The following is a 10,407-nucleotide window of genomic DNA, read 5'->3' as shown; positions in this document are numbered from 1 at the left end:
CCAGTGCACTTGTTGGTTAGTTGTGCGAAGTTGTGATAAAGAGTTGAGATTGCAATTGAGTGTACCATGTTGATGGCGCCATTGATGATCACAATTTCGTGCACCAAGTTTTTGGCGCCGTTGCCGGGGATTGTTTGAGTTTGGACAACTGACGTTTCATCTTGTTGCTTAGATTAGGTATTTTTATTCAGAATTTTTAAGAATGAATTCTAGAGTTTCAAGGTGATGTTCTTATCATCACCAAAGCTGATTGATTCTCATCAATTTAGCTCTTGAAGGCAATGTCCTGCTGAAGCTTGGCTAGCCATGTCTAATTTCTTTAGACTGAAGCTTTAGACTAACATTGCATGATTCCTGGAATTCTTTTTAAAATTTTGAATCTCTTTATTTTCTTCTCCATATAATTTTCAAAAAACCCAAAAAAATTACAAAATCATAAAAAACCAAAAATATTTTATGTTTCTTGTTGAGTCTAGTGTCTCATTTTAAGTTTGGTGTCAATTGCATGCATTCTTTGAATTCAATCATGTGTTTTCATTGATCTTCAAGTTGTTCTTGATGATTTCATTGCTCTGATCTTTAAATTCTCTTGTCTTGAGTGTTTTGTTGTTTCTCATATGCATTCTCAACTTGTTAGTGTTAGTAGTATACAAACTTCTAAGTTTGGTGTCTTGCATGCATTGTTTATTTGATCTTAGTTTCATTTTGATTATTCCTCATTATTAAAAATCCAAAAAAAATTATTATTTGTGTCTTTTCAAGTCAATAATACAGAGAATTGAAGATTCAGAACATACAGCAGAGGAATTACACAGAAAAAGCTGGGCGTTCAAAATGCCCAGTGAGGAAGGAAAACTGGCGTTTAAACGCCAGCCAGGGTGCCTGGCTGGGCGTTTAACGCCCAAAAGGGTAGCATTTTGGGCGTTAAACACCAGAATGGATACCATTCTGGGCGTTTAACGCCAGGATGGCACAAGAGGGAAGATTTTGTTTTTAATGCAAATTTTTTCAAGTTTTCATAATTTTTCAAAATCAAATCTTTTCCAAATCATATCTTTTCAATCATATCTTTTCAAAATCAATTTCTTTCCATTTTCAAAAATACTTGCTAACAATTAATGATTTGATTCAACATTTTAAGTCTGTTGCCTTTTCTGTTGAGAAAGGTTTAATGTTTGAATCACATCTTTTCTTGTTAGTCAAGTCATTAATTTTAAAAATCAAATCTTTTTAAATTGTTTTTCAATCATATCTTTTCAATCATATCTTTTTAAAACCATAACTTTTCAATCATATCTTCTTAATCACATCTTTTTCAAAATAGTTTTCAAATCATATTTTTTTTATTTCTAATTTCAAAATCTTTTTCAAAAATCACTTAATTTCTTTCCCACTCTTAGTTTTCGAAAATCATCAATCAATTTTCAAAATTCTTTTAAAAATCTTTTAATTTATTTTCAAAAATTCTTCCCCTCTTCTCACATCCTTCTATTTATGGACTAACACTCCTCTTCAATGCACAATTCGAACTCTATCTTTCTAAGTTCAAATTCTTCTAGCTCTTCCTTCTATTTTTCTTTTCCTCTAACACCTCAAGGAATCTCTATACTGTGACATAGAGGATTCCATATTTTCTTGTTCTCTTCTCTTTCATATGAGCGGGAGCAAAGACAAAAGCATTCTTGTTGAGGCTGACACTGAACCTGAAAGGACCTTGAAGCGAAAGCTAAGAGAAGCTAAAGCACAACTCTCTGTAGATGACCTAACAGAAATCTTCAAAGAAGAAGAACCCATGGCAGCCGAAGACAACAACAATGCCAACAATGCAAGGAAGGTGCTGGGTGACTTTACTGCACCTACTCCCGACTTCTATGGGAGAAGCATCTCTATCCCTGCCATTGGAGCAAACAACTCTGAGCTTAAGCCTCAATTAGTTTCTCTAATGCAACAGAATTGCAAGTACCATGGACTTCCATTGGAAGATCCTCATCAGTTTTTAGCTGAGTTCTTGCAAATCTGTGACACTGTCAAGACTAATGGGGTTGACCCTGAGGTCTACAGACTTATGCTATTCCCTTTTGCTGTAAGAGACAGAGCTAGAATATGGTTGGACTCACAACCTAAAGAAAGCCTGAACTCTTGGGAAAATCTAGTCAATGCCTTCTTGGCAAAGTTCTTTCCACCTCAAAAATTGAGTAAGCTTAGAGTGGAAGTCCAAACCTTCAGACAGAAGGAAGGAGAATCCCTCTATGAAGCTTGGGAAAGATACAAACAATTAATCAGAAAGTGTCCCTCTGATATGCTTTCTGAATGGAGCATCATAGGTAATTTCTATAATGGTCTGTCTGAACTGTCCAAGATGTCTTTGGATAGCTCTGCTGGAGGATCTCTTCATCTGAAGAAGACGCCTACAGAAGCTCAAGAACAAATTGAAATGGTTGCAAATAACCAATTCATGTACACTTCTGAAAGGAATCCTGTGAACAATGGGATAAATCAGAAGAAAGGAGTTCTTGAGATTGACACTCTGAATGCTATATTGGCTCAGAACAAAATATTGACTCAGCAAGTCAATATGATTTCTCAAAGTCTGTTTGGAATGCAAAATGGGCCAGGCAGTACTAAGGAAGCTTCATCTGAAGAAGAAGCTTATGATCCTGAGAACCCTTCAATGGAAGAGGTGAATTACATGGGAGAACCCTATGGAAACACCTATAATCCTTCATGGAGAAATCATCCAAATCTCTCATGGAAGGATCAACAGAGACCTCAACAAGGTTTCAACAACAATAATGTTGGAAGAAACAGGTTTAGCAATGGCAAACCTTTTCCATCATCTTCTCAGCAACAGACAGAGAGTTCTAAGCAGAACACCTCTGACTTAGCAACCATGGTCTCTGATCTAATCAAAACCACTCAAAGTTTCATGACTGAAACAAGGTCCTCCATTAGAAACTTGGAGGGACAAGTGGGTCAGCTGAGTAAGAAAATTACTGAACTCCCTCCTAGTACTCTTCCAAGCAATACAGAAGAAAATCCAAAAGGAGAGTGCAAAGCCATCAACATGGCCGAATTTGGGGAGGAGGAAGAGGTAGTGAACGCCACTGAGGAAGACCTCAATGGACATCCACTGGCCTCCAATGAGTTCCCCAATGAGGAACCATGGGAATCTGAGGCTCAAAATGAGACCATAGAGATTCCATTGGACTTACTTCTGCCATTCATGAGCTCTGATGAGTATTCTTCCTCTGAAGAGGATGAGTATGTCACTGAAGAGCAAGTTGCTAAATACCTTGGAGCAATCATGAAGCTAAATGACAAGTTATTTGGAAATGAGACTTGGGAGGATGAACCCCCTTTGCTCACCAAAGAACTGGATGACTTGTCTAGGCAGAAATTACCTCAAAAGAGACAGGATCCTGGGAAGTTTTCAATACCTTGTACCATAGGCACCATGACCTTCAAAAAGGCCTTGTGTGACCTAGGGTCAAGTGTAAACCTCATGCCTCTCTCTGTAATGGAGAAGCTAGGGATCTTTGAGGTGCAAGCTGCAAAAATCTCACTAGAGATGGCAGGCAACTCAAGAAAACAAGCTTATGGACTTGTAGAGGATGTTCTGGTAAAAGTTAAAGACCATTACATCCCTGCTGATTTCATAGTCCTAGAGACTGGGAAGTGCATGGATGAATCCATCATCCTTGGCAGACCCTTCCTAGCCACAGCAAAGGCTGTGATTGATGTTGATAGAGGAGAATTGATCATTCAAGTGAATGAAGAATCCTTTGTGTTTAAGGCTCAAGGATATCCCTCTGTCACCATGGAGAGGAAGCATGAAGAGCTTCCCTCAAAACAGAGCCAAACAGAGCCCCCACAGTCAAACTCTAAGTTTGGTGTTGGGAGGCCACAACCAATTTCTAAGTTTGGTGTTGAACCCCCACATTCAAACTTTAAGTTTGGTGTTGGGAGGTTCCAACATTGCTCTGAGCATCTGTGAGGCTCCATGAGAGCCCTCTGTCAAGCTACTGACATTAAAGAAGCGCCTGTTGGGAGGCAACCCAATGTTATATTTTATCTATTTTTCCTTTGTTATTTTATGTTTTCTGTAGGTTGATGATCATGAGAAGTCACAAAATCAATTGAAAAAGCAAAAACAGAATGAAAAACAGAAAGAAAAATAGCACACCCTGGAGAAAGATCCTACTGGCGTTTAAACGCCAGTAAGGCTAGCAGATGGGCGTTTAACGCCCAGTCTGACACCATTCTGGGCGTTTAACGCCAGAAAGGGGCACCAGACTGGCGTTAAACGCCAGAAAAGGGCAAGAAGTTGGCGTTAAACGCCAGAAAGGGGCACCAGCCCGGCGTTTAATGCCAGAATTGGCACAAAGAGCAATTTTGCTCGCCACTTGGTGCAGGGATGACTTTTCCTTGACATCTCAGGATCTGTGGACCCCACAGGATCCCTACCTACCCCACCACTCTCTCTCTCTTCTTCACCCATTCACCAATCACCTCAACACCTCTTCCCCAAAAACCCTTCACCTATCAAATCCCATCTTTCTCTTCACCACTCACATCCATCCTTCATAAAACCCCACCTACCCCACCATTCAAATTCAAACCACCTTCCCTCCCAAACCCACCCATACATGACCGAACCATAACCCCCCCACTCCTATATAAACCCTTCTTCACTCCTTCATTTTCACACAACCTAAACACTACTTCTCCCCCCTTTGGCCGAACCACAAGGCCATCTCCATCTCCTCTATTTCTTCTTCTTCTACTCTCTTCTTTCTTATTTTGCTCGAGGACGAGCAAACCTTTTAAGTTTGGTGTGGTAAAGGCATTGCTTTTTGTTTTTCCATAACCATTTATGGCATCCAAGGCCGGAGAAACCTCTAGAAAGAGGAAAGGGAAGGCAAAAGCTTCCACCTCCGAGTCATGGGAGATGGAGAGATTCATCTCAAGGGTGCATCAAGACCACTTCTATGAAGTTGTGGCCTTGAAGAAGGTGATCACCGAGATCCCTTTCAAACTCAAAAAGAGTGAATATCCGGAGATCCGACATGAGATCCGAAGGAGAGGTTGGAAAGTTCTTACCAACCCCATTCAACAAGTCGGAATCTTAATGGTTCAAGAGTTCTATGCCAATGCATGGATCACCAAGAACCATGATCCAAGTGTGAACCCGGATCCAAAGAATTGGCTTACTATGGTTCGGGGGAAATACTTGGATTTTAGTCCGGAAAATGTAAGGTTGGCATTCAACTTGCCCATGATGCAAGGAGATGAACACCCTTACACTAGAAGGGTCAACTTTGATCAAAGGTTGGACCAAGTCCTCTCAGTCATTTGTGAAGAGGGCGCCCAATGGAAGAGAGATTCAAGAGGAAAGCCGGTTCAATTGAGAAGGCATGACCTCAAACCCGTGGCTAGGGGATGGTTGGAGTTTATCCAACGCTCAATCATTCCCACTAGCAACCGGTCTGAAATTGCTGTAGACCGGGCTATCATGATTCATAGCATCATGATTGGAGAAGAAATAGAAGTTCATGAGGTGATATCCCAAGAACTTTATAAGGTGGTGGACAAGTCCTCTACCTTGGCGAGGTTAGCATTTCCTCATCTCATTTGTCACCTCTGTTATTCAGTTGGAGTTGACATAGAGGGAGACATCCCCATTGATGAGGACAAGCCCATTACTAAGAAGAGGATGGAGCAAACAAGAGACCCCTCTCATCATCAAATCCCTGAGATGCCTCAAGGGATGCACTTTCCTCCACAAAACTATTGGGAGCAACTAAACACCTCCCTAGGAGAATTGAGTTCCAACATGGGACAACTAAGGGTGGAGCACCAAGAACATTCCATCCTCCTCCATGAAATTAGAGAAGATCAAAGAATCATGAGAGAGGAGCAACAAAGACAAGGAAGAGACATTGAGGAGCTCAAACACTCCATAGGATCTTCAAGAGGAAGAACAAGCCGCCATCACTAAGGTGGACCCGTTCTTTAATTTCCTTGTTCTTTATTTTTCTGTTTTTCGAAAATTATGCTTATGTTTATCTATGTTTGTGTCTTGTGATCATTAGTGTCTTAGTGTCTATGCCTTAAAGTTATGAATGTCCTATGAATCCATCACCTTTCTTGAATGAAAAATTTTCTTAATTGAAAAAGAGAAGAATTGCATGAATTTTGAATTTTATAACAGTTTAATTATTTTGATGTGGTGGCAATACTTTTGTCTTCTGAATGTATGCTTAAACAGTGCATATGTCTTTTGAATTTGTGGTTCATGAATGTTGGCTCTTGAAAGAATGAGGAAAAAGGAGAAATGTTACTGAGGATCTGAAAAATCATAAAAATGATTCTTGAAGCAAGAAAAAGCAGTGAATACAAAAAAAAAGAGAGAGAAGAAGAAAAACGAAAAAAAAGAGAAAAAGAAAACGAAAAAAAAAAGAGAGAGAAAAAGAAAGAAATAAAAGTGTGATCCAAGGCAAAAAGAGTGTGCTTAAGAACCCTGGACACCTCTAATTGGGGACTCTAGCAAAGCTAAGTCACAATCTGAAAAGGTTCACCCAATTATGTGTCTGTGGCATGTATGTATCCGGTGGTAATACTGGAAGACAGAGTGCATTGGGCCACGGCCAATACTCAATAAGTAGCTGTGTTCAAGAATCATCATACTTAACTAGAAAAATCAATGACACTATCTGGATTCTGAGTTCCTATGGAAGCCAATCATTCTGAATTTCAAAGGATAGAGTGAGATGCCAAAACTGTTCAAAGGCAAAAAGCTAAAAGCCCCGCTCATCTAATTAATACTGGTCTTCATAGATGTTTTTGGAATTCATTGTATAATCTCTTCTTTTTATCTTATTTGATTTTCAGTTGCTTGGGGACAAGCAACAATTTAAGTTTGGTGTTGTGATGAGCGGATAATTTGTACGTTTTTTGGCATTGTTTTTAGTATGTTTTTAGTATGATCTAGTTGGTTTTTAGTATATTTTTATTAGTTTTTAGTTAAAATTCACTTTTCTGGACTTTACTATGAGTTTGTGTGTTTTTCTGTGATTTCAGGTATTTTCTGGCTGAAATTGAGGGACCTGAGCAAAAATCTGATTCAGAGACTAAAAAGGACTGCAGATGCTGTTGGATTCTGACCTCCCTGCACTCGAAGTGGATTTTTTGGAGCTACAGAAGCTCAATTGGCGCGCCCTCAACGGCGTTGGAAAGTAGACATCCTGGGCTTTCCAGCAATATATGATAGTCCATACTTTGTCCAAGATTTGATGGCCCAAACCGGCGTTCAAAGTCACCATCAGAATTCCCAGCGTTAAACGCCGGAACTGGCACAAGGATGGGAGTTAAACGCCCAAACTGGCACCAAAGCTGGCGTTTAACTCCAAGAAGAGTCTCTACACGAAAATGCTTCAATGCTCAGCCCAAGCACACACCAAGTGGGCCCGGAAGTGGATTTTTATGTCATTTACTCATCTCTGTAAACCCTAGGCTACTAGTTCTCTATATATAGGACCTTTTACTATTGTATTCTCATCTTTTGATCATGTTTTTATGATTAAACCCTCTTTGGGAGGCTGGCCATTCGGCCATGCCTAGACCTTGTTCTTATGTATTTTCAACGGTGGAGTTTCTACACACCATAGATTAAGGTGTGGAGCTCTGCTGTACCTCGAGTATTAATGCAATTACTATTGTTCTTCTATTCAATTCATCTTATTCTTGTTCTAAGATATTCATTCGTACCCAAGAACATGATGAATGTGATGATTATGTGACGCTCATCATCATTCTCACTTATGAACGAGTGTCTGACAACCACTTCTGTTCTACAAGCAAACAAGGCTTGAATGTTTATCTCTTGGATCCCTTAATCGGAATCTTCGTGGTATAAGCTAGAATTGATGGCGGCATTCAAGAGAATCCGGAAGGTCTAAACCTTGTCTGTGGTATTCTGAGTAGGATTCAATGATTGAATGACTGTGACGAGCTTCAAACTCGCGATTGTGGGGCGTTAGTGACAGACGCAAAAGAATCACTGGATTCTATTCCGACATGATCGAGAACCGACAGCTGGATAGCCGTGCCGTGACAGGGTGCGTTGAACATTTCCACTGAGAGGATGGGAGGTAGCCACTGACAACGGTGAAACCCTTGCATACAGCTTGCCATGGAAAGGAGTAAGAAGGATTGGATGAAGACAGTAGGAAAGCAGAGAGATGAAAGGAACACAGCATCTCCATACGCTTATCTGAAATTCCCACTAATGAATTACATAAGTATCTCTATCTTTATCTTTATGTTTTATTCATCATTCATAACCATTTGAGTTTGCCTGACTAAGATTTACAAGGTGACCATAGCTTGCTTCATACCAACAATCTCTGTGGGATCGACCCTTACTCGCGTAAGGTTTATTACTTGGACGACCCAGTACACTTGCTGGTTAGTTGTGCGAAGTTGTGATAAAAAGTTGAGATTGCAATTGAGCGTACCATGTTGATGGCGCCATTGATTATCACAATTTCGTGCACCATCACCTATGTTATTCAGTCGAAATTGACATAGAGGGAGACACCCTCATTGATGAGGACAAGCCCATCACTAAGAAAAGGATGGAGCAAACAAGAGATCCCACTCATCATGAAATCCCTGAGATGCCTCAAGGGATGCACTTTCCTCCACAAAACTATTGGGAGCAAATCAACACCTCCCTAGGAGAATTGAGTTCCAATATGGGACAACTAAGGGTGGAGCACCAAGAACATTCCATTCTCCTCCATGAAATTAGAGAAGATCAAAAAATCATGAGAGAGGAGCAACAAAGGCAAGGAAGAGACATTGAGGAGCTCAAACACTCCATAAGATCTTCAAGAGGAAGAACAAGCCGCCATCACTAAGGTGGACCCGTTCTTTAACTTCCTTGTTCTTTATTTTCCTGTTTTTCGAATTTTCATGCTTATGTTCATCTATGTTTGTGTCTTATGATCATTAGTGTCTTAGTGTCTATGCCTTAAAGTTATGAATGTCCTATGAATCCATCACCTTTCTTAAATGAAAAATGTTCTTAATTAAAAAAGAGAAGAATTGCATGAATTTTGAATTTTATAACAGATTAATTATTTTGATGTGGTGGCAATACTTTGACTTCTGAATGAATGCTTAAACAGTGCATATGTCTTTTGAATTTTTTGTTCATGAATGTTGGCTCTTGAAAGAATGATGAAAAAAGAGACATGTTACTGAGGATCTGAAAAATAATAAAAAAGATTCTTGAAGCAAGAAAAAGCAAAAAAAAAATATAACAATAATAAAGTCATGATCCAAGGCAAAAAGAGTGTGCTTAAGAACCCTGGACACCTCTAATTGGGGACTCTAGCAAAGTTGAGTCACAATCTGAAAAGGTTCACCCAGTTATGTGTCTGTGACATGTATGTATCCGGTGGTAATACTGGAAGACAGAGTGCTTTGGGCCATGGCCAAGACTCATAAAGTAGCTGTGTTCAAGAATCATCATACTTAACTAGGAGAGTCAATAACACTATCTGGATTCTGAGTTCCTATAGAAGCCAATCATTCTGAATTTCAAAGGATAGAGTGAGATGCCAAAACTGTTCAGAGGCAAAAAGCTAAAAGCCCCGCTCATCTAATTAATATTGAACTTCATAGATGTTTTTAGAATTCATTGCATACTCTCTTATTTTTATCTTATTTGATTTTCAGTTGCTTGGGGACAAGCAACAATTTAAGTTTGGTGTTGTGATGAGCGGATAATTTATACGCTTTTTGGCATTGTTTTTAGTATGTTTTAGTTAGTTTTTATTATATTTTTAATAGTTTTTATTTAAAATTAACTTTTCTGGACTTTACTATGAGTTTGTGTGTTTTTCTGTGATTTCAGGTATTTTCTGGCTGAAATTGAGGGACCTGAGCAAAAATCTGATTCAGAGGCTGAAAAGGACTGCAAATGCTATTGGATTCTGACCTCCCTGCACTCGAAGTGGATTTTCTGGAGCTATAGAAGCCCAATTTGCACGCTCTCAATTGCGTTGGAAAGTAGACATCCTGGGCTTTCCAGAATGTATAATAGTCTATACTTTGCCCGAGATTTGATGGCCCAAACAGGTGTTCCAAGTCAGCTCAAGAATTCTGGCGTAAAACGCTGGAACTGGCACAAGGATGGGAGTTAAACGCCCAAACTGGCACAAAAGCTGGCGTTTTACTCCAAGAAAAGTCTCTACACATGAAAGCTTCAATGCTCAGCCCAAGCACACACCAAGTGGGCTCGGAAGTGGAATTTTATGTCATTTACTCATCTTTGTAAACCCTAAGCTACTAGTTTTCTACAAATAGGACCTTTTGCGATTGTATTAAGGGAGATCTTTC

The 10,407-nt window shown here is 39.6% G+C and overlaps 1 non-coding gene across 1 annotated transcript; it reads right to left on the bottom strand.

The window, feature by feature from the left end:
- Positions 1 to 2,197: 2,197 nt before the first annotated feature.
- Positions 2,198 to 2,305, bottom strand: LOC112700265 (small nucleolar RNA R71). The gene has a single exon (XR_003153176.1). It is a non-coding gene; the product is annotated as a small nucleolar RNA R71 (small nucleolar RNA).
- Between the last annotated feature and the right edge of the window lie 8,102 nt (positions 2,306 to 10,407).

Source organism: Arachis hypogaea, chromosome 6, assembly GCF_003086295.3.
Source record: "Arachis hypogaea cultivar Tifrunner chromosome 6, arahy.Tifrunner.gnm2.J5K5, whole genome shotgun sequence".
Classification (NCBI taxonomy): domain Eukaryota; kingdom Viridiplantae; phylum Streptophyta; class Magnoliopsida; order Fabales; family Fabaceae; genus Arachis; species Arachis hypogaea.
Note: the sequence above shows the minus strand (reverse complement) of the source record. Positions and strands in the feature narration are given on the sequence as shown.